Genomic DNA, 20,462 nt, shown 5'->3' on the forward strand with positions numbered 1-20,462 from the left:
GCAACATGTAGTTCGAAGTAGAAAATATACATCAGAATCAAATTATTTGTAGTAACTTTAATCATTTTTTTAACAACATCACAAAACCACAGCAAAACAGCAAAAGCAGGGAGGTACTGAAACATCAGTTCACAAATTTCACAAATATGAAGAACCCAGAAAATTCACTCCAAGATCATGATGAGCTTGTCATAAGAGCACAGAAGTGTGCCTCTGTGTCCTATTCCCAAATTGAAAGCCAGTGAACAATGAATTGAGAAGTGCTACCTAGGGCTGCTGTTTCAGAACCTTACATCAAACCTTACAACATTAAAATAGAAAATCTCCCTACTAAATATAGTTTTAAAATAGTATGTATGTCTTTTGTCCTCATCTGCTTTAATAACTGTTTATGTTTTCCTACTAATAATCATACACCAGGGGGCACCCTGAACAATATGGGAGAAGTGATGGATGAGAAGAGATAAGTGGGTCTTGGAAGTGAGGTAAACAGTAAGACAAAGAGAATGATGTCATAGAGTAAAGGAAAGACTACAGAGGAGGGAGATTGGAAATAAATTTTAAAAATTCATGTACTAAATACATAATACACACAAAGGAAAGTAGAGATGAAATGCATCTAAGTTCATTTAAAAAAAACTATCTTCATCTGCAATTAGTTGAGTTGCTGGATAGATATCTCATAATCTGTACAGAATAGCAACAGATAATGTCATGAAGTATCTCAAAGTCTAGTAAAAGCACATTTTATCTTCTAGTCAGGCTGTTGGTGGTGTCTGAAAATGGAAGAATAAAAACTACAATGAGATTTTGCAAAATGAAGCAGGACTCATCAATCTCCCAGCCTCTTGGGTGAGGTGTACAAGCTGCTACATAAACAACCCTTGGGAAAACCGATGTGATCAACCATTGACGGTAACCCATAGCAACACATCCTGCTCAGTGCTAAAAATCAGGTCAAATAAAACCATGAATACCTTCAGGAAGAAATGCATACTATTTACCAATCAGCTCCTGTGAGTATTTTTTAATTGTAAAAAGTACTTTTTTAATAGTCTGCATAGAAGGAAATGGAATAATAAGGATACTTTTTCCTCTGGCACAATCAGAGATAGTATAATAAATGTAGTTTATAGGAGATGATTATAATCTGCTGACAATAGTGAAGACAAAGAACACATTGTTTAATTAATTGTGAGCGAACATTGGATCTATTCATATAAACCACACCGCAGACTGTATTTATCCCAAAAACAGTAAATACATTGCAATATTAGAAATTCATGTGGAATGAATTATTCCACTTTGAGTAGTTCGGGTCTAAGAACACTGCTAGGAACACTAAACGAATCAGATTCAGTCAGAACATTCGAAAGTGAGTGATAGGTATTTAACAGAAAGGAAATTGCAGGTCCATGAATACAGGACAAGGAAGTAGGGCCCTATTAGGTTAGTTATATATGGAGCAGGTACTGACTCAACAGGCTGAATGGCTTCACTCTGATACTCTGATACTGCAAATCCATAATGCAACTCAAAAATCACCCCACATCCTCCAATTACTAAACTTTATTCATTAAGGTAGTGAGGAATTGAAGGGAGAATACCCACTCATAATGACGGGAATACATACTGAAACTACCTCTGTTGGTTATGCTCCCTGACAAACGGTCATTGTCTCTACTGCATCCTTTTTGATTTGAACAACAGCAGAAACAATGATTTAGAAAGTTGTTGCTGTAAAACCATAGAGATGTTTTGAATGAAACCTTCCATTTTAGCATTTTGGGGTATCAAAATAGACGCTCTATTTTCCCCCTCTTCTCAACATGGGAATACAGAGCAGGAAGCAGAAGGATGGAAAACTGTAGAGAGAACAGGAGGTTGGTGCGGAGGACTGAAGTGTGTCATTGCTCTTAACACCTGGAGGATCATCCAGAGATGCCCGGAAGAGCACTCGATACAGTGATCTTGCACCAAGCACAGGTGTTAGATAGATGGGTTATGACCAAAGGGAAAAAAAGGCTGAAGGCTGTAGTCACTTGGCACTTTAGTGCACAGGTGTTTATTAGGTGCAGCAAAAATCAAACTTACAAAAATTAGTGAAAATGGTAAAAAGAAAACTGCCAGTATTTACAAAAAGATATCTAACAGAAAACACAATACCTGTATTAGGTCCATACTATTTTTGACCTGTGTGTACTCCTGGCAGCCCTGTCTCTCTCTCATACTGAGGAAAAGGCCTCGCTTTTTTAGGCACTAGGACCTGCCATCTTTCATTACCAACAAAGTTAATTTAAGACTACCCATGAATTAGAACACGATGCACCTCACAATGTAGTAACAATCACATTGTAAGATAAACAGATGTACCTACCCTAAGTACAGTATACAAACAACATGTATACAGTTACATATCCCAATAACTAAAGAAACGGAATATTCTGCCACACATGATAAAGCCAACCCAAGTGCATCAGCTTGGTTTAGGACCCGTTATGAGAACATTCCGGGGAAGATACTGAAATGCATACACTTCAGAATGAGAAGGCAACACTTTTGTGTGTAAAAGGAGTGTGTTTACTGAGTGCTCCCCGTCACAACAGGAAAGCTGGTAAGGCCTATCGGTACTGTCCAAAGGACTCAGATAGGGATGTTTTCATGACAGGCTTGATTGGAATGATACTGATTTAGTGAGAACATTGACTAGCCTGACAGGCTGGAAGCAGGAGATGACAAAGGCTGTGGGGCAGTCCAACTCTAAAGATCTCATGGGACTACAATGGTAGAACAATCCTTAGCAAATTATAGACTCAATGCAGCAGACTACATGATTGTGAAGTAATTACTCACAGACCATAGCTGTCATGTTAGTCCAGCAATGATTGAATATGACCTTCAAAATGAACTTGATTACTATCTCAGAATTCTAATACCCTACCTATTCTACTCCTGTAATACATATCACATACAATGAAATGACTCAGGCAGAGACGTGAGAGAAATCACAGGATGAAAGGAAACAGCTGTTCATTACCCCCTCACTAGCCTCCCCCTTCATGCAGGGACTGAATGTGACAGGAGCATATTCTGGAACATTAGTAGAAAGCTATAACTTGTACAAGGAAGTGTGTGACTGTATTGATCATATCCAATTGTTATGATGTGACTGCCTCTACAGCTCCCAGCTCAGGTTATTTTGCATCTTGAAATGGTCAAATAGTGTAAAGTCCTAAAGTGTGCCTCAACTGCAGCCATAGGAGGGATCTCTCATTGCTGGATCTCCGTGGACTTTCCTGACCTGAAAGGTCAGATCCTCAATGCATGTCCCTATTCACTGAATCCCAATCCGGCCAAAGAGCAGTTCTGTGCATTACTCTGAGCTGTGGTGATAACGGTAACCGTCTTCCATTGATGCTAAGCAGCAGTACAAAGATTTCTGGATTTCAAACACAATTTAGAACTGCAGGAATGTGATCAGAGAAAACTGTATTTTCTATGATACTGAGAGTTCTTTAAATATGGCAACACTCATTAGCAAATGTAGAGATATTTTGGCAAACCATTTCAGTAACGGGATCAGGGAGTCGTTTGTACATATGGTATAATCAGTACAGATGTTCCAACAAAGCAAGATGTACGGGAATATTTCTGTGTCTTCTGAGCACCTCAGTTTGATAACTTTTTATACCAGGTTGTTGTTAGTGATTGACTTATTGAGAGGCTCTCTGGTTTACATTGAGAACTATGATTTTCTTTTCTCTTTACAACAAGTGTTAGTGGATGAAAGAGTCTTTTATATGCTGCATGTCAGCTTCCTACTGCAGAACAGGCAGAAATATGGATGCTGAATAGGCAGGAACTTACCCTGCCGGATAGTTCCTCACTCCACTGAATTGTCTCCATGCTGAAGGACTACTTGCTCCTGTTCATCCAGAAATGGGTACTATCTTCAATTGGCTTCGATGTGTAGCCTGAAACATGTGAGCATGAAAGGTACACATCTCCTTTTCATGTTTAAGTGATATAGGCTACAAATGGTCATTTCTGGAACACTATGCTATATTCCCTCAGAATGAATGAATGAATGAATGCATCGATTATCAAAGACCCTCACCACCCAGGCCATGCTCTTTTCTCACTGCTGCCATCAGGCAGAAGGTACAAATGGCTGAGGAATCACACCACCAGATTCAACAACAGTTACTACCCCCTCAACCATCAGGCTGTTGAACAAAAAAGGATAATGCACTCATCTATTGAGATGTTCCCACAACCAATGATCTCACCTTAAGGACTCTTTATCTTGTTATTTCATGCTGTTGTTATTTAATGATATTTATTGATAGTTGCATTTCTACAGTTTGCTATCTTCAATGCTCTTGCTCTTTCATTGATACCATTTACAGTTACTATTCTATAGATTTGCTGAGTACGCCCCCAGGAAAAAGAATCTCACGGTTGTATGTGGTGACATACACTCTGCACTCTGTATGCACTCTGATAATAAACTTCACTTCGAACTTTGAGTCATTTGTACTTAGACCATAAGGCCATAAGACATAGGAGCAGAATTAGGCCATTCAGCCCATCGAGTCTGTTCTGCCATTCCATCATGGCTGATCCTGAATCCCACTCAACCCCATGCACATGCTTTCTCGCCATATCCTTGTATGCCCTGACCAATCAGGAGGCTATCAACTTCCACCTTAAGTATACCCATGGGCTCGGCCTTCACCACAGTGGTATTCACCATTGGGAAAATCCCAAAAATCATCCCTGCTCAGGGAAAGATCCAAATTCATAACAGGAGCTCTTATGAGTCCTGTTAGTGGCCGGTTGATTTCTTGGGAAGCCGAAAATACTGCAAAATCCAAGTACCCAAGACTTACATCAAAGTAGAATAAGCGAAATGTTTATTTATTTGTTTATTTAATTATTGAGCTACAGTGCAGATTAGGCCTTTCCGGGTCTTCGAGCCGCGCCACCGGCAATCCCCCAATTTAGACTGAGTCTAATCGCGGGACAGTTTACAATGACCAATGAACCCACCAACCGGTATGTCTTTGGACTGCAGGAGGAAACCGGAGCACCCGGAGGAAATCCACCTGGTCACAGAGAGAACGTACAAACTCATTACAGGCAGTGGCGGGAATTCAACCCGGTTTGCCTGCACGGTAAAGTGTTGTGCAAACCACTTTGCTACTGTGCCACCTAAATGTTAGAGAGTAGTATGCCTGGGCAATGCCTCTGATGCAGCAGAGCGCATCACATTGGGCAACACAGCAATAATCTGTTGTGTCTGTTTTAAAACAAACTGAGATGAGGAAGTTAAGCGTTAAATTGCCCTCGCCATCCAGCAAGAGGGAGAAAGAGGAGTTAAGACATGAGATGTAAGTGGTGATAGCCTTGGAAAATGTGAATGTGCAAATGTATTGTTCATCAGGGAGATCCAGGTAGGATTTGGGATCTCAGAGCACTCATTGGGTGAATGCTCTTCACAGTGGTACGAGTTGCCGCCTCCTACAGCAACATTCGTAAGGCCGGTGATGTTGTGGGGATGGAACTGGACCCTCTCACGGTGGTGTCTGAAAGGAGGATGCTGTCTAAGTTGCATGCCATCTTGGTCAATGTCTCCCATCCACTACATAATGTACTGGGTGAGCACAGGAATACATTCAGCCAGAGACTCACTCCACTGAGATGTAGCACAGAGCATCATAGGAAATCATTCCTGCCTGAGGCCATCAAACTTTACAACTCCTCCCTTGGAGGGTCAGACATCCTGAGCCAATAGGCTGGTCCTGGACTTATTTCATAGTTTCTTGGCATAATTTACATATTACTATTTAACTATTTATGGTTCTATTACCATTTATTATTTATGGTGCAACTGTAACAAAAACCAATTTCCCCCGGGATCAATAAAGTATGACTATGACTATACTATTCCTGACCCATCCTCAGTGGCCAGTGATGCTCTTTGCAATGTCTCCATTAATGGGACACTGCCAAAGATGTTATACCCGTGGAGTGCTGAATAAAATGCTCATTGATACACCAAGCATATTCAGTGAGCTCTACAAAATGTTAAAGCAGCCTGCCATCATTTCTTAACTGGCCAATCAGTTCTCGCAACATTAGTAGAGTTAGACCATACGGCCATAGGACATACGAACATAACTAGGCCATTTAGTCCACTGAGTCTGCTCCGCCATTCCATCATGGCTGATCCTGAATCCCTCTCAACCCCATTCTCCTGCCATCTGTCTGTAATCTTTAATGCCCTGGCTAATCAAGAACCTATCAAACTCCGCTTTAAATATACCCAGTGACTTGGCCTCCATAGCCACCTGTGGCAATGAATTCCAGAGATTCACCACCCTCTGGCTAAAGAAATTCCTCTTCATCTCTGTTCTAAATGGATGCCTCTCTATTTTGAGGCTGTGCCTTCTGGTCTTAGACGCCCCCACCATAGGAAACGTCCTTTCAATATCCACTCTATCGACGCCTTTCAACATCGGACAGATTTCAATGAGATCTACCTCAGTCTTCTAAGTTCCATTAAATTCAGGCCCAGAGCTATCAACTGCTCCTCATACATTAACCTTATCATTCCTGGAATCATTCTCATGGATCTCCTCTGGACCCTCTCCAACACTGGCACATCTTTTCTTGGATAAAGGACCCAAAGTTGTTCACAATACTTCAACTGAGGTCCGACCAATGCCTTATAAAGCCTCAGCATTACATCCTTATGCTTATATTCCTGTTCTCTCAAAATGAATGTTAACATTGCAGTTGCCTTCCTTACCACTGACTCAACCTGCAAATTAACATTTATGGAATCCTGAATGAGGACTCCAAATCCCTTTGCAACTCTGAATTTTGAATGTTCTACCAGCTTAGAAAACAGTCTATGCCTTTATTCCTTCTACCAAAATGCAAGATTATACACTTTCCACAGTATATTCCATCTGCCATGTTTTTTCATCCATTCTCCCAAACTCTCTAAGTCTTTCTGCAGACTCCCTGCTTCCTTAACACTACCTGCTCCTCCACGTGTCTTTGTATCAAAGCTATCAATTCTATCATCCAAATTATTGACATATAGTATAGCATGAAAGGAAGGGGTCCCAACACTGACTCCCATGGAACACCGCTAGTCACAGCAGCCAGTGAGAAAAAGCCACCTTTATCTTGCCAGTCAACCAATCTTCTACCTGTGCTAGTATCTTTCTGGTAATACCATGGGCTCTTAAATTGTTAAGCAGCCTCATGGTACATTGTCAAAGGCCTTCTGAAAATCCAAGTCCACAACATTTAAAGTTGACCCTTTTAATAGCAAATCAAAGCAGCAATGCAGTGTAGTCTTGTCTTGCTTTAAAGGATTGTTACACAATGACTAGACGGGGCTTTGAGCTTTAAGTTATGTTGTTTCAGAAACATACAGAAACACACTGCTTGAATAGTGGTATCTTTGTGTGTGCAACTCAGACTGGGAAAACATCAGGCATTCTAACACGCCTGGTAGCTGCAGATACTCGGCTTCATAACAGACTTGACTTCCGCTCCATTTCCACTGAGTAATCACTTCATGAGTAAACAGGGTCAAAAAACATCATGGCAAGATCCAATTTTTAAACTTAAGTTTGAGTGCATCCATAAGATGACTCCAATTTATTAATATGTATATCTGCTGAGGGAATGGTAATGTGCAAGAGCATCAGCAGTCGCCTGTGGTAAAGAATTCCATAGATTCAACACTCCTTGGATAAAGAAAATCCTCCTCATCTCTGTTCTAAACAGGCGCCCCTCTATTCGGACTCCCCCACCATGATAAACATCCTCTCCACACCCACTCTATCAAGACCTTTCAACGTTTGATCAGTTTCAATGAGATCACCCTTCATTCTCCTGAATTCCAGTGAGTACAGACCTGGAGCTAACAAAGGCTTTTCATATGACAAGCCTTTCAATCCTGGAATCATTTTTGTGAACCTGTTTTGAAACCTCTCCAGTGTCAGCACATCCTTTCTCAGATAAGGGGCCCAAAACTGCTCACAATACTCCAAGTGAGGCCTCACCAGTGCTTAATAAGTCTCAACATGACATCCTTGCTTTTATATTCTGCAGTTTGGTCTGTTCACATCTGCAATTTATTATTGTGTATCTTCAAGAGCACACAGAATGCTCTATCATTGCATTAACTGAGAAACAATTCATACACAGAATTTATCCAGACAGACTATTTTATCATTATAATCAGATTACATAAAGAACTGTATATATCCATGCATGTGTGTGTGTGTGTGTGTGTGTGTGTGTGTGTGTGTGTGTGTGTGTGTGCGCGCGCACGCGCGCGCTTGTGTTTGCTGTATTTGTGTGGGTAGGCTAGAGGTTGCAAACTACCTCACTCATCTGATGACAGAAGCTTGCTGAGGTTCCCCAGCAACTAGACACAAGAAACCTGGGCATATTTATTTGAATGAGAATTAGGCTCAGAAGGGAAGGGGAAGAAGAGGCGAACTGTAGTGGTAGGAAATTCACTGGTTTGGGAACACAAAGAAGGTTCTGTGAACAAGAATCAGATTCCTGGATAGTTTGTTGCCACCCTGGTGTAACGGCCAGGGACATCTCGGATCACTGGGCTCTCTTCCAGGGAAGGTGGGACCTGTACAGAAGGGACGGGAGGGGGACTAATATCCTAGTGGGGAGGTTTGCTTGTGCTGCATCAGGAGGTTTACACTAGAGCTGCAGAGGGATGGGAAGCAGAGCACCAGAACAGATAGTGGAGTGTTTGTCAAAAAAAGATGTGGTTAAGCCTACATACAAAGTCAGGAATCGAAAGGTCGGGCATGCTGGGACTAATGTTCTGAGTTATGTATATTTCAATGCAAGGAGTATTGTAGAAAAGGTAGATGAGTTTAGGCATGGAATTATGACACTGTAGCCATTAGTAAGACTTGGTTGCAGGAGGGGCAGGACAGGCAGCTCATTGTTCTGGCTTCTGTTGTTTTAGACGTGATAGAGTGGAAGGGATTAAAGGGGGAGGGGTAGCATTATCAGCCAGGGAAAATGTCTCGGCTGTGCTCAGTCAGGACAGACTGGAGAGCTCGTCTAATGAAGCTCCATGGGTGGAAATGAGGAATAAGAAAGGTATGACCATGTTAATGACAGCATATTACAGACCACCAAACAGTTCGTGGGACTTAGAGGAGCAAATTTGTAGAGAGATCACAGACTGTTGCAAGAAACAGAGGATTGTGGTAGCAAGCGATTTTAATTTTCCACATATTGACTGACTCCCATACTGTAAAAGAGCTGGCTGGGAAAGAATTTGTCAGATGTGCTCAGAAAAGTTTCTTCAATCAGTACATACAAGCCCCAACTTGAGAGAGTGTGATACTCGATCCCTTATTAGGGAGTGAGACAGAGCAGGTGACAGAAGTTTGTGTAGGGGAACACTTTGCATCTACACTTTCCATAGCAGGTATAGGAAGTATTTGAGGAGTATAAAAAAGGCAAGAGAACTAAAGGGAGACACCAGGTTGCTCTATCAGACAAGGTGAAGGAGAATCTTAGGGGCTTCTACAGATACAGTATATTAAGAGCAAGAGGATAGCAACAGACAAAACTTATTCTTTGGAAGATCAGAATGGTAATCTATGTGTGTCGCCGAAAGAGAAGGGGCACCTTAAATGGATTTTTTTGTACCTGTATTTACTTAGCATATGGAGTTAAGAGGAGATGGATCCATTTATAGCCTATAGATGTGAGGCAATCCAACAGTGAGGTCATGGACCCTAAACAGATTACAGAGGAGGAGGTATTTGCTGGCTTGAGGCAACTTAGGGTGGATAAATCCCCAGGGCCTTACAATATGTTCCTTCGGATCCTGTGGGAGGCTAGTGCAGAAACTCAGAGGCCCTAGCAGAGATATTTAAAATTTCATTAGCCACGGGTGAGATGCCGGAGGACTGGAGGATAGCTAATATTGCTCTGTTGTTTAAGAATGGCTCTAAAAAGAGCTAGGAAATTATAGCCTGGTAAGCCTGACATCAGTAGCAGGAAAGTTATTGGAAGGTTTCCAAAGGGTCTTGAAATATAAGTATTTGGATATACAGGGACTGATTAAGGATGCTCGACATGGCTTTGTGTGTGGTAAATCACGTCTAATCAATCTTACAGAGCTTTTTGAGGAAATTACCAGGAAAGTGAATGAAGGCAAGGCAGCAGATGTTGACTACCTGGACTTTAGCAAGGCCTTTGACAAGGTCCCACATGGTCAGGAAGGTTCATTCATTTGGCATTCAAGATGAGGTAGTAAATTGGATTAGTCATTGGCTTCGCAGAAGAAGACAGAGAGTGGTTATAGGTGGTTGTATCTCTGACAAAAGGCCTATGATTAGTGGAATGCTGCAGGGACTGGTGCTGAGTCCATTGTTTTTGTCATTCATATCAATTATCTGGATGATAATGTGGTAAACTGGATCACCAAATTTGCGGATGATAAGAAGATTGGGGCTGTAGTGAACAGTGGGGAAGACTATCAAGGTTTGCAGTGAGATCTGGACCAGTGGAAAAATGGGCTAAAAAAGGGCAGATGGAATTTAAATCAGACAAGTGTGACGTTTTGCACCTTGGAAGGATCAACCAGGGTAGGACATGCTCAATGAACGGTAGGGCACTGAGGAGAGCAGAAAGATGTGGGAATACAGATTCATAACTCCATGAAAGTGGCGTCACAGGTAGAGAGGGTCAAAAAGAAATCTCTTGGCACATTGGCCTTCATAAATCAATGTACTGAGTTCAGGATTTGGGATGTTATGTTGAAATTGGATAAGACATTGGTGAGGCCTAATTTGGAGCATTGTGTGCTGTTTTGGTCCCCTGCCTGCAGAAATGATGTTAATAAGATTGAAAGAGTGCAGAGAACATTTACAAGGATGTTGCCTGGACTTGAGGAATTATAGGGAAGAGTTGAAAAGGTAAGGACTTCACTCCCTTGAACTTGGAAGATTGAGGGGAGATTTGATAGATGGATACAAAATTATGAGGGGTATAGATAGGGTAAATACAAACAGGCTTTTTCCACAGAGGTTGGGTGAGACTGCAACCAGAGGTCATGGGCTAAGGGTGAAAGGTGAAATGTTTAAGGGGAACATAAGGGAGAACTTCTTCAGAGGGCATTGAGAGTTGTAAATGAGTTGTCAGTGCAAGTAATGGATGCAAAGTCGACTTCAACGTTTAAGAGAAATATGGATAGGTACATGAATGAGAGAGGTATGGAGGCCTATGGTCTTGGTGCAGGTCAATCGGACTAGGCAGATTAATGGTTCGCCACAGACTAGATAGGCTGAAGGGTCTGTTTCTGTGCTGTAGTGTTCTATGACTTTATCTATTATAGAACTGTGAAGAAGAAAGAATGAGTTGTTAAAAAAGTTGACTTCTGTGCACTCAGCCTGAGACTTTTCATTAATTACATTGCATCTGCGTTTTTAAATCGTTACTCACTTTGCGTTGGCTATTGGATTGTTTGGGCCATAAGGATCAACCTTAAGTTTAGAAAAGGTATGTTTAAAGGTTGGAGAATGTGGGCATTGAGCAGCACGTGGGAAGATCAGAGTTTCTGTTTCCCTTATATCTTGCAAAAAAAAAACAAAATATATAGGCTTGTGGAAGTGTACTTTAATTTTCAGATACATGATAAATAAATGTCTGAATTTGCCAATGCACTAAAACGCAAACTTTACCCATTTTGTCAGCCTCATTAATTTTGTTTACATTACTCTATTTCCCAAAGCAGAGGATTGCAAGGGCTGTTCCAGGCTTCTGTTAATGCCAGTCTGAGGTGAGCAAGCAACACTTTAGGGCATATGTAACTCGTTTGAGTTGCTTCACCCTCTGATATTTTCATTCCCTTGAGAAGAAACCCGTACCCTTATGGATCCTTCCAACAGTATCCTGCTAATGAGAGAACCTCTGGGGAAATCATAGGGCCCAACCTCTATCATCTAACTCAACAATGAAATGCAGCTGTGCACTCATACATTTGCTGCTCGGCCAACCATGAGTATAATTATGCTAAGTGCTAGTAGTATGTCTCCAAAGCTTTCTCTTTATTTTACCAGCAAATTAGCTACACAGGTTGTATGCTGGTGAAATTTCTTTTGATTGAGATTATCGAAAAAAAAATCTTGATTCAGCGGATGTGAAATCAGGCATTTTAGAGTTTGTTTTGTTTTATTACCATGTGAAAGACAGTACCTAGAGATGCAATCACTGACGAGGACTACTCTTTGAAATTTTTGTGGCAATGCATTCTGATCTTCAAAGCTGAACTCCTGATGTAAGCCACTCCCACAACAATCCGTATGCAGGTCTGGAGGACATTCTAAATTTCAGGTGAAAAAGAATGTCTTGTCTCTTTCCCATCTTCAAAAAGTTATAAGATGCAGTAACCAAGAAACAGAAGCTCACACTCTCTTATGTTGTGCCATTCAGTGTTTCTGGATCAGATTGATGTAAGTTATGGGGACCAGAATCTTCACCAGATACAGTGGGCCTCCACCATTACCATTAACTCTAATGGCTATTGATACTTTCTCACTGCTAATGTATGTAGCTAGTAAATCTAGTTATCAATAGTGTTTAGATGCATAGCTTGTACTGCATGTGCTGAAATCAGTGGATGTAAATGGATTTCAAACCTTAACCCACAGGTCGTTGATCTACTAATTGAATGGAAAAAAACATACAACTACACTTATTTCACTCTTGTAATTTCTAATTTTACTGTGAAGTGTATTTCCTCCCTAACAATACATAATTGGAGATTAAGTGACACATAAAATAAATAATGTGAATGGACAACCAGTTGAGGGACGGCTGTTCGCAATGAAGAGGAAAGATGCAATGGAGCAGCAAGTGTAATTTTTCTCTCCTTTCTGAGCTGGGGTATCTTGTGTTCAGTTGTTAGCTGCTTAACACTTCCCTAACAACCGACTTGAAAGACCTTGTCTACCCACACTATTGCTCAGGTAATATGCGATAGAGTGGAAATTGAGCAACATAATAAAAAAATTAAACATGGATCAGAGGAATTTAAACAAAACTAAAGATTTGGAATTTTTAATACCTACTATTTGAAAGACAGATGTGCATTTTTTACACTAAATTCTATGTCTATTCATTGAGTTACACATCCTGGCTAAAGCTTTTCCTTTATGGGATTTTATTTTTGGAAAGTACTGTCATTGAAACAAACCATATGTCTTTAAAATGGGGTCTCTGGACCCTACAAGGCTCTTAAGAACATCTCACAGGATGATAGATTTCAACATTTTTCTCCCCATTTGTTGTTAAATTACTGTTTTTTTAGATTATCGGTTCATTATTTATGTGTAATAATGAAAGAAAAGTTTTACTGCAATGTTTCCTTTGGGAAATCGATACAATATCTTGAAGTTTGAGACAGGATTCCCCAGAATTTTGTCAATATATGTAGGAAAAACTAAAAACATTTAAAATATACTGTGTAGTAAACCATTTGTTATATTTTATAAATTTGTTGAAGTAGGTGGGATTTAAATCTATCAGCCTTCTGATGTAATTCAGAATGTTGCAATAAGAAATAAGATTTAAAAAATGGGCAAGTCACTTCATTGATCGACATCATTTTCATCTTGAAAATCCATCTGCTTTCTTTAGCAGCTACAATAAACCTCTAATAATCCACTATATTACTGTTGGGAAATATTGATGGTTCGCCTTTTGGGTTACCAGATTATGAACCCTCCACTCCTTTGAAACTCACTGAGGGTCAACCTCTCCCTCTGCCCTGAAACTCACTGGGGCCTAAGTTACTGTGCTCCCTTGAGAATTATGAGGTTGACCAGAAAATTTATTGTGAAACATATTAAAAAGTGAATTAAAAGTGTTTTGGGGTAATAGCAGAAATAACATCCAAAAGTCTAGAACATCTGCCAGTTTGGCACTGAATTTCTGAATGTCCTAGATTGCAGATTTTAAAGTAATGTTGAAAGAAAGGTCAATTAACTCCTGCAATATGGCTTTGCTGATATATTATATATTAAATTTGCACCAAAAAGCCCAAATAATTAACATGTCATACAGTATCACTTGCATGATTATCATTTCCAAAGGAGGAACAGGTATGAGATCTGATATCCATAGATATGGGTAGAGAATTAACATCTTCTTCATTTTATCAGCTGGCAATAATTATTTTAACAAAGGCTTGTTGTAGCATAGATATTAAATGTCCTTGTCTGTCTGAAGTCTGAGGTGTTGCCTGGTACAGCATTTGCATAATAGTTAGTTGTTGTCTCAGAGTGTCAGATGGAAATAATGGAAACAAGTAACGAGATGGATTGGCTTTTTAAAAACTGTTTTCAACATTTGTGTTGGTATTTTGTATTTCAGTACTCTAGCCAACTTATCATATTTTAACCCACAAGAGTGAAGTTAGGATTCACTTTACACTCTTGACCCTGATTCTCAAAGGCCAATGGTTAGACTGTTAGGCTATATTGTTCTTGCCTTATACCTAAAATTAATGGTCTACCTTTAAGTACCTATATCTTGATGCATGTTGCTTCTTTTCAGTGGAATTGTTAATCAATTATCAGTCTAGTGCAGGGGTTCCTGATCTTTTTTACATCATGGAATAAAACCATTAAGAAAGGGATCCATGAACCCCAGGTTGGGAACTCCTGGTCGAGTGAATTAGCTGCAGAAATTGAGGAAGGTGTGTAACTGGATGGCGAAAAAGCAGAAGATACAAAATTAATATCTCTCAGATGGCAAGAGGGAATACATATGGGAAACATTGAAAAGGAATGAGTGAAAATAAAGATAAAACCTTTGAAGGAGAAAACATGAGGAAAAATCCAGTGTAACAAATGGGGGTACATAATTTCGGAAGTATATGGATGGTATTTAATAAGAACCTGGAAAAGGTATTTTGGGGAAGACATGGGAAAAAGTGGAAGCATTCCATTCTTGTGCTGGAGGAAAATGGGAAAAATGGAAGTGAGCTTGTGTCAGGGGACAGATTGGAGAGTGCCGGCATTAGTGGTGAGGGAGAGGGCAACAATATCATTAGGACAGAAGAAAGAGAACCTATTTAAATTAGTGAGACTGGAAGAAGGCACAAATAGAAGAACAGTGACGAGAAAGAAGAATGCCAGTCTGAACTGAGATTGTAGGAAAAGATAAGAGTCTGTGACAAGGTGGGACTTGGAAAGATTACAATCTGAATATTGGAAATGGAGGGAGTTCAATGGTTCAATGTTCCATTTAATATCAGCGAATCTATACAGTATACAATCCAAAAATCTACTCTTCACAGACATCCACGAAACAAAGAAAAACCCCAAAGAATGAATGACAGAAAAAACTATGATATTTTGAAAAAGTTAACTGAACAGGAGTACAGGCAGCCTTTCTTCCTTTCTACATTAGATGACAATATGGATTACCTGAATTAAGTGTTAAGATCATGTATACAGTGTAATCTAGTAAATTACAACTGGATAAGAGCTCGCCTGATCAACCTCACTGTTTCTTTCAGGGACTGACAACACATGGATAATGAAGGTTCTTCTTGCTTCAAGATTTACAATCATATTTGACAAAGTTTCATATAAAGGTATTCTTAGGCATAATTTTTTTCTTTCACCCAAATGCCGACTTGTTTTCTATGTTCTGAAAAAGTTATCAGAAATCATCATCTCATTTGGAGAAGGGAAGACGAGGGGAGATCAATGATGCATGTGGGAGCAGAGAATAAGAGAAAGAGATTCACCAGAACAGAGAGATACATATAAAGATAGCAACGAAGGACAAGGGTTTAAAAATTACTATAACTGCAACATTGTGCAAGAGTCTTAGGTATGTATATATTGCTACGGTACCTAACCCTTTTGCACAGCATTGCTGTAATTGCAGTTTTGCACTGTACTGTTGCCCCAAAAAAAGCCAAATTTCATAACATATTTGAGTGATGAAAAACCCCTGATATGGGTCTCTATTGTGGACTGAGAGTGGGAAGGGGGCAGGGAGAGGGGAATCATGTTTGGGAAAAGGGGAAGAGAGAGGGTAGGAAGCAGGAAGCACCAGAGAGACATTCTGTAATGATCAATAAACCAGTTGTTTGGAATCAAATGTTTCCTGGTGTCTAAGGTCTGGGTGTGCCTGCACCCGTGCTAACCTCCACCCCGGCACTCCTCTGCTCCCTGTCACACACCCTTCCTGAGGTGCTCCACCTTCACCCACCTCAACAACCTTAGTTCCTGCTAGATTTACAAACTTTTATTCTGCTCCACGTCAACAAATACAGTGCACTGCAGAAGCCTTAGGCACCCTAGCTATATAAATATATGTGCTTAAAACTTTTTCACAGTACTGTACATATGGACTGAAAGAAATTATATGCAACGTTAAGAATGAGAGCAGTATATAAAAAAGAGAGAGAAGAAGCACAACCACAGACACAAAGGGAATGAAAAAAAACTGTCAATAAAGATGTAGTGCAGAGAAGGATAGATAAACATTGAAACATAGAGAGGCAGGCCATAAACTTCATTATGTAAAGACAGAGAATATTTACATTTCAATAAAACAAAACGTGAAATTTATGGCTTACCCTGGGCAAATTTCCTTGTCTTTTTATTTGGTAAGCAATTACTAGCCTAACTGAATGAAGGGTCCTGAAGAAGAACCTCAGCCTGAAACATTGACTATTTTATTAGTTCCAAAGATGCTGCCTGATCTGCTGAGTTCCTCTGGCATTTAGTGTGTGCTACTCGCCTAAGTTCCTTTTTTAAAGCCAATAATGCTGATACAACATTGAACCGAAAGTCAGAAATAAGAATGTAATGAATAGCAGGAATAAGTCATCTGTCCCTTGTGCTTCCACATTCATGATTGATCTTTTAAGTCAGTACCATATTCATGCAGCAACTCCATACCCCTCCATTCCTGTCATATCTAAAAATCTATCAATCTCTGCCTTAAATATACTAGAAACTCAGCTTCCACCGGCTGTTTAGGTAGAGAATTCCAAAGATTCACTATCCTCTTGAAGAAATTTCTCATTTGAGGCCTGACCAACCCGCATAATTCTATTTCTTAGACAATACAGCCAGGGGAAACATCAACCGTGAATCTAGCTTGTTTAGCCTGGTATGCATCACCACCTGGTATGGGGGGTGCGGGGTGCGCAACTGCAAAAGATTGAAATAAACTGCAGAGTTGTAAACTTAGTCAGCTCCATCATAGGTACAGTACTAGCCTCTGTAGTATCCATGACATCTTCAAGGCGTGATGCCTCAAAAAGGTGCACCCATCATGCAGGAAATGCCTTCTTCTCATCGCTAGCATCAGGGATCAGGAAAGTACAGAAGCCTGAAGCCACACACTCAACAATTCAGGAACAGCTTCTTCCCCTCTGCCATCCAATTTCTGCATGGATATTGAACCCATGAACACTATCTCACTACTTTTTTATTTCTATTTTTGCATTACTTATTTAATTTAACCATTATATATATTTACCATGGTTCACATTTTTTGCTATTATTATGTATTGCATTGTACAGCCGTCGCAAATACAACAAATTTCATGACATATGCAGGTGATATTAAACACAATTCTGATTCTGGCATGAATTTTCTACATTTAATTGAGATTATATCAGAGAATAATGGGCTTAATTTATCAAAGGTTTTTACGTTCTCAATTTACACATTTATGGCATCACTTTATCAAATTACAGTTTACATATGTGATCACAAGATTGTCACATTTATATATGCAGACTCCCTAGGTTACAACCGATCTGATTTATGAAAAGCAAAATTTACACAAGTTCTCGCATACACTTCAAAATATTTTTCAAACTAGAAATAATACTACTAATAATAATGATGATAATAATAATAAAATGTCTTAGGATAGACATTAATAATTGGATGCATTATACATTTGGTTAGTTTAACAAGTGTTACGATGTTAGTCAATGAAATGAAAGAACTTTCGGAAGTCTATGTAGCGTGATATAATACAGGCAGCAGCTAGAAATGAATGGCTCTAACTGACAGAAAAATTGGCTTACAGACGCTGGAGTACTTATAAGCACTCTCCGTTAATGGCTAGAAATTTATTCTACAGATTTCCTTAATATCTGAGAATTTTTCAAATGCACAGATGTATCTGTTACTTCTTACTCATCGTTAACTGCAATGAATGCCATCATCTTCTCGTTTTTGAATCCACAGAGCCTTCTAAACCACATCTACCCAACAATGTCAGAGAACCAATCCTGTAACCCGAATACTCTTCTTCCTCCACAACGTGTCGATATCCAGTGTAGAAGCCATGCATCCGTTTTCAATCTGCGTTGTATTCTGTGTTGTGTGTTTACTATGTTTATATAGTAAGTAGTCACATGAGTGGGGGGGTGGTGAAAGTGAAGGGAATAATTTATGTATTCATGCTTTGTTCTGGGCAGTTTGGAGCTTGGGAACGACGGATGTCAGATCTTTTGTTGTTTGCTTAATTTCGCTTGATTTATGTTTAATTACGCTTAATTGCATCACTTCAAGACTGCTTGTTTTGCTAGTTGCTAATAAAGGAAACAATAACATGGAACATTATTACTGGATTGATTGGAGGGCGCATCATACAAGATCACAACCCATGTGGTTGTTGGCAGTGGCATTAGTTTGCTAGACTAGCTGCTACATCCAAAGTGGGTGGTTCGATGCATAAAATATGTCTTTGGACTAGTAGATGGACCTTTGTCCAGTAACTGACACTTCATTAGCTTGGTGGTGCAGACAAACCATTCAGCATTCGCATTGAATGGAGGCATTCATATACATCAATTGGAACAAACTGTTCTGCCTGTAAACTGTATCTAGACCAAAAAACAGTCCTTATGTCAGAAATCATGAATACAAGGTTGTTCCTTATGTAAGAAAGCCTTGGGTTGGAAAAATGATCTGTTCTGCTGAGGTCCATGATTCAACCAGCAACACATCTCGCCATTTTGAGTGGCAGTCAACCAGCAATACTGCCGTAACTGACTAAAACAGGGCCACATGGAAGGGGTAAATGGAACATATAGAATGCTTTATTCAGACAGCAAACCTTCAGGAGAGGAGTGCAAAAGAATCCAAGAGAATCTCACCCTCCTGATATGTTTTATACTTCTTCAAAACAAAGATATCAATAAACAGTTAACTACAGTTTCAATTGTGATAACCACCTAATTAATATTTTGAATATAGTCATGTAAATTTACGGAACTACATGTACAACAATGATAGCACATCTTAACATGCAGAACCTCTGTTAATATTCATTACTGGTGTCTGCACCAAAAGCTTGTTTAAGTACAAACTACAGACACCCAAAACATACCCCTTTTGTTACAGTGTTGAAGGAGGGCCCCACAAATGTATAACTAACCAGAGGGTTAGGTGACAAAACAGATCTGTCATTTTCCTGCTCCACCGAACTCATATCCTCGTACCTCAACTCCATTCTATCCCCCGTGGTTCAGTCCCTTCCCACCTACATCCATGACACCACATGCTCTCAATCTCCTCAACAACTTTCAATTCCCAGGCCCTGACCACTTCATTTTCACCATGGATTTCCAGTCCCAATACACTTCTATTCCCCATCAAGAAACCCTTAATATTCTCCCCTTCTTTCTCAACAAGAAACCAACCAGCTCCCCTCTGCCACCACCCTCCTCCGTTTGACAGAACTGGTCATCACCCTGAACAAATTCTCCTTTGGCTCCTGCCATTTTCTCCAAACTCAAGGGGTAGCCATGAGTACCTGCATGGGCCCCAGCTATGCTTGCTTTTTCATTAGCCATGTAGAACAGTCCATGTTCCAAGCCTTCCCTGGTAACACTCCACAATGCTTCATTCACTACATTGACGACTGCAATGCTGCTGCTTTGTGCACCCATGATAAGCTCATCAACTTTACCTCCAACTTCCATCTTGCCCTTAAATTCACTTGGTCCAACCCTGACACGTCCCTCCCCTTTCTCGATCTCTCTGTTTGCATCTCTGCAGACAATCTATCTGTTGACATCTTTTATAAACCTACTGATTCCCATGTCCAGATGAAGGGTCTCAGCCCGAAACATCCACTGTTTCTTCCCATTCATATATGCTGCCTGATCTGCTGAGCTCCTTAAGCACATTGTGTGTATTGCTCTGGATCTCCAGCAACTGCAGTGCCTATGATTCCCATGACTGCCTTGACTATACATCTTCCCACCGCTGCCTCCTGTAAAAATGCTGTTCCCTTTTCTCAGTTTCTTCATCTCCTTTGCATCTGATTCCAGGATGAGGCTTTCCTTTCCAGAAATGCTCCCTTTCTTCAAAGAATAGGGTTTTCTTTCCTCCAC

General features: G+C 40.1%; 1 protein-coding gene and 1 long non-coding RNA gene across 5 annotated transcripts in view; one reads left to right on the forward strand and one right to left on the reverse strand.

The window, feature by feature from the left end:
- The window catches only part of kalrna (kalirin RhoGEF kinase a), a 747,932-nt gene that overhangs the window by 501,035 nt on the left and 226,435 nt on the right, over nucleotides 1-20,462 (reverse strand). The window lies entirely within an intron of this gene.
- Nucleotides 825-18,492, forward strand: LOC134347726 (uncharacterized). The gene is made up of 3 exons (XR_010018241.1): nucleotides 825-1,016; nucleotides 15,599-15,676; nucleotides 18,307-18,492. It is a non-coding gene; the product is annotated as an uncharacterized LOC134347726 (long non-coding RNA).

This window comes from Mobula hypostoma, chromosome 6 (assembly GCF_963921235.1).
Source record: "Mobula hypostoma chromosome 6, sMobHyp1.1, whole genome shotgun sequence".
NCBI lineage: Eukaryota > Metazoa > Chordata > Chondrichthyes > Myliobatiformes > Myliobatidae > Mobula > Mobula hypostoma.